General features: G+C 48.4%; 1 non-coding gene across 1 annotated transcript; it reads right to left on the reverse strand.

Moving 5' to 3' along the window:
* Window positions 1-252: 252 nt before the first annotated feature.
* TRNASTOP-UCA (transfer RNA opal suppressor (anticodon UCA)) lies at window positions 253-339 on the reverse strand. Its single transcript has one exon. It is a non-coding gene; the product is annotated as a tRNA-Sec (tRNA).
* Window positions 340-4,588: the final 4,249 nt, after the last annotated feature.

Genomic DNA, 4,588 nt, shown 5'->3' on the forward strand with positions numbered 1-4,588 from the left:
CTTAGCAGAAAAATCCAATTAAAACCTGAGTTGTCCTTCGGCTGTCCCTGGCACACTGCCATTTCAACAGTCCGGCGCCGCAGGAATAACTTGGAAGAAGAACCAAGCGAAATGCGCTCCTTAGTGCGGTGACCCCTGGGGACAGCGCGCCGAGCGCTGCCTTTTGCCCCTGTGGATGGCGGGGCTTGGCACTGCGGGCCGTCTCCCGGGACAAAAAAGACCGGAGCAGCTCCAACAGCGCCCGCGCCGCCCCGCCCGAAAGGTGGAATTGAACCACTCTGTCGCTAGACAGCTACAGGTTTGAAGCCTGCACCCCAGACCACTGAGGGTCATCCGGGCAATTTCAAACGCCCGCACTGCACTGTATTTGAATGCCTCGCTTTCTTTCACCCCTAGGGGATGGCGATTGACGTTTTCCCGCAGGCACGGCCCCCCGCCCTTTCCCAACGCGAACACGGCCCGCAAGGAGCTGAAGACGCGGCGGTGACGGGAGGGGACGGGGCTGAGGCGGCCCCCGCCGCTGTCCCACAGGCCCCCGGGCGCTCATGCAAATAGCAGAGCGGTGATTGGCTGTTCCCGCGGGAGGGGCGGGGCGGGAGCGCTCCGGGAGGGCCCGCGCGGCGGGTGAGTCACGGCGCTTCCCAGAAGGAGCGGGGCCGCCCCGCGCCCTTCCCGGACCTCCGGGGACCCTTACAACATCGGACGGGGCAGCTTGTGCAACCACGGGGGCGGCCCGGGCCCCGAGGTGTGCTGCGACCAGCTCGTGGGGTGGTTTTTTTTTTTTTTTGTTTTTGGTGTGTGGGTGGGTTTTTTTTATTATTTATTTTATTTTGGTGTTGGTTTTTTTTTTTGGTTTTTTTTTTTTTTTTTTTTCCTTCTCCTCTTTTCGTCCAGTGGCTAATGCCAGATACTCTGGAGGATGTGAATCTCCCATGAGATACATCTCAGAACAATAATACCCTCTGGGAGGAAATTCCTCCCTGGCCCCCAGCTGAGGATCAGCTTATTGCCCCGAAGTACGAGGATTGAAAACACTTGTAATTTTATCCCAGCGAGTGTAACTATACAGGCTATTTTCATAAACCCTTGAAGAATTACTTATTTGCCTCGAGAGATTCCTCTGAAGCAGAGCCATTTCTGCAAATGCATGTGGTTTCCAGTGATTTTTAATAAGATAATTCTTTTCGGTGTAAGCAACAAAAACCCCCGTAGGCCCGTTTCCCCTCTTGCTTGCCCTGGGGAAGCTTAGGCTCAAAACTGCTACTTGGTGGAGCAGCATCACAGTCAAAGTGGTACAGAACAGAACCAGAGCCACAGCCCGAAGCTGGGACCAGTTTTGTAGATGTCAGCAAAAGAAAGCAAGAAGTGTATGGTGGGGCAGCACCCTTCCCACTCACACGCAGGAATGCTGCCGGGCACAGCTTGGCTTTCAGTGCTCCAAGTCATGGCTGGCTGCCTTGAGCTGAACCAACTCAGGAATGCCCCGGCCCGCTCACTCCCAGACAGACATGAGCATATCTGATGCCTTATTGTTTTTAGTGAGCAACTTCTTTAGCAACTTTAATGTGGGGGTTTTTTAAGAGCACCCCAACTCAGAAGCAGGGCTCTTATCAAGAAGGAGATGGTTTGAGAGCGGCTTCTGTGCCTGACAATGCAGGGCAGATTTTTTTCTTTGTTTCCTTGGCTTGTAGGAGTCACGTTCCTCAGTACATTCCTACCTCTTTACCTGGTACTTATCCCAGTAACAGGTGGCGCAATTTAACAAGTGTCTTTTGCGCATAAAAATGCACGGGGTGAGGATCTGGGGGTGTGCATGGGAGGAGGTGGAGGGAAATTAGTCATGGGCAGGAGGAGAGGAAGAGGTTAGCACGGGGGTTGAGGAAATCAGGTGTCCGCAACTATCCCTCAGGCGTCCAGCCCAGCCCATCCTGACGTGTGCCGGAAGAGGCACGTCAGCTCGGAGATATGCTCCTGTCGCTCCATCGGCATGTGACCTTGCTGACCGAGTCAGGCGGAACAAGAATAGCTGCCAGGGGTCGGAGCAGACATTGCCAGCTTCTGTGCTTCGTGGTCGAGGCTCGGTTTTGACACCACTTTCACTTTCTCTTTGTTTTCCCCTCTAGCATCAACCTTTTCTGGGTCTCTTTCCCGGGCAGCACTTCATGGGATGTGCTCACACTTCTCACACGGATTCTCACTTAAGTGTGAGAATGCTGCTCTCATCTTCTCTCTCTTGCAGCCTCCAGCATTTTTAAGCAGGGATGTCTTTCTTTCATGTCTTAGGATCAATCTCCCTGTGCTTTCCAGAAAAAAGACTATGCCAAACACGCAAGTCCAAATTAAAAACAATAGCCGGACAAAATAATTCCAATGGAGTAACCAAAGGATCCAGCAGAAATGCCAGCTCCTAAAACTTCCCTTATTCTGCAATAAAGAGATAACAAAGGCAGCAGTTGCTAAAGATCAAGCAGTAGAGGAAGGTGCCTGAGAGGGTCAGCAGCAACACAGGAAATGATGCTGGACCTCAGAGTTGATGGGGAAGCAGTAACAAAGCAGTTGTGACAATTTTCTCCTTGACCGGATGTGGGTCTGTCTAGGTTCAGGTCTGCTTCTGGAGCGGAAGCTGTGCTAACCACTGACTTCCCCAGCAGGGGCTGAAAATGACATTTCCAGGACCTTTGTGTGTCTGGTTTATAGAGACTTTTGTCACCCCTGCCCAGAAGGGACTGTGGATGACTTGCTGTGCCTGACAGAGGTGCCACTCCCCTTCTGTGAGGAATGAGGGGACATCAGGGGCAGGTACCTGCAGGCAATATTTGGTGCGGTTACTGGAGCTGCTGCTCACTGTGAGGCCCTGTGAGGGCTCAGGCCTGGCCAGGAACTGGTGAACAGACCTGGCTGCTGGCTGCAGGTAATGGTCATCTCATTACTTCTGATTAGATTTATAAGCCTACAAGAAAGGCCAGTTGGTAGCTCCTAGGATTTCTGAAAGCATATAAGTAAGTGTAGAGACCTGTTGATTTGAACGGCTTCTCAGCATCTGATTTGCCTTAGAACATTTCTTGGAAATCCTGTAAGCATTCAGCTTCATCTTTAGACCAAGTGTCTTTGAAAATCTGACCCTTTGCTATTAAAAGTATAGAACAAGTTCAGTTTATCAGCTTAATGATGGAAAAGCTTGCTCTCCTCAATAATGCTCCTAATTAAAGCATTTCTGAGTGTCTTTGGACTTGATTCTCTACCTTATGCAGAGAACCACACTGTGCCAAATGGGTGCAGAGCACTGCCAATTTTTAGGTTTGATTCAATGCCCATTCAAGTTAATAGAAATCCTCCCACAGAAATCAATGGGATTTGGTTCAGGCCCCAAAGTCAATGGGAAATTTTGATTTGGCAGTACTTTATGCTCACACTGCACCAGTATAAGCAAATATTCAAGGTACAAAGCCTTGGAGAATTTGGAAGGGGCATTGTAAAGGACTTGTGGGGCTGCCTGTAGCCTAGGCTATTTAAGCAATTCACAATGCCCAGGACTGTCTGACAAAGAAGCTTTAAAACAAATCAGTCTGAACTTTTCCTGTTCATTTTTATAGCACTCCTACAATTTAGCAATATACTTTTTATTTTTGTGTTGGGTTTGTTTTTTTTTTTTTTTCTGTCCTAGGCTGACAGAACATAAAAGCATCTGCAATGCTTTGCTCTTACTACTTCTTTTAACCACCAGAATCTGATTTGTGTCACAAAAGATAAGCTTAGATCCCTACAGTATTAAAATAATTATTTGGTGTAAGGTGGGGGATGAAGAGGGCTGTTATTCTTAGCAGCAGCAATGAAATTTCAGCAGTTGATGACGCCAGTGCTAAAATGTCAGTGTGAAACAGGCTGGAACGAATTAAGAGTGTGGTGTCGTCACTGTGAGAGCCACGCTGCCCTCCAGAGGGACTGTTGTTGGATGCTGCAGATGCAGTTCAGGAGATGGGGACAGAGGCTTGTGGGAGCTTCTCAGAAACTTACAAAAAAGGCAACAACAAGCATCTCAGTACCAGAAAGGTCAAAGAAGCTGCTGTTTGAACCTTTCTGCCCACTTCACAGCGAGGGAAGGGCCACTTTTACAAACCAGATTCCAGGAACTAGAACATAAAAAAAAAAAAAAAAAAAAAACCAAACAAAAAAAACCAAACCCAAAAAAAACCCCACCAAAATAAAATTGGCCATCTTCTACTCACTTAACAAACTGAGCTAACTCCATCTCTGATGACACTGTTCACTGAAGACAAATTTGGCCTGAGATGACTTTTGTCACGATGTGCAGCCTAAAAGAGAGCAGTGTGCTTGGAGTAGAGGCAATCCTGAGGCATTTTATTACTTAACTGTGCTATTGCATTTGAAGAATACCTTTAGGCTATGCAAAAATGCTGAACTCAAGGTGCAGAGAGCTTTAATCAAAATGGGGTAAAATTCCAAATGCATTCATGCTTGTCCTCAAAGAGCCTGGTCTTGCACATTTTTTGGCTAGTCTCAGGTGGTGATGTTAGACCCGACCCTGTGTCAGTGCAGGGCACAGATCCTTGTTTAGAGATGGTATCTC

The sequence above is a fragment of the Hirundo rustica genome, chromosome 3 (genome assembly GCF_015227805.2).
Source record: "Hirundo rustica isolate bHirRus1 chromosome 3, bHirRus1.pri.v3, whole genome shotgun sequence".
Lineage (NCBI taxonomy): Eukaryota > Metazoa > Chordata > Aves > Passeriformes > Hirundinidae > Hirundo > Hirundo rustica.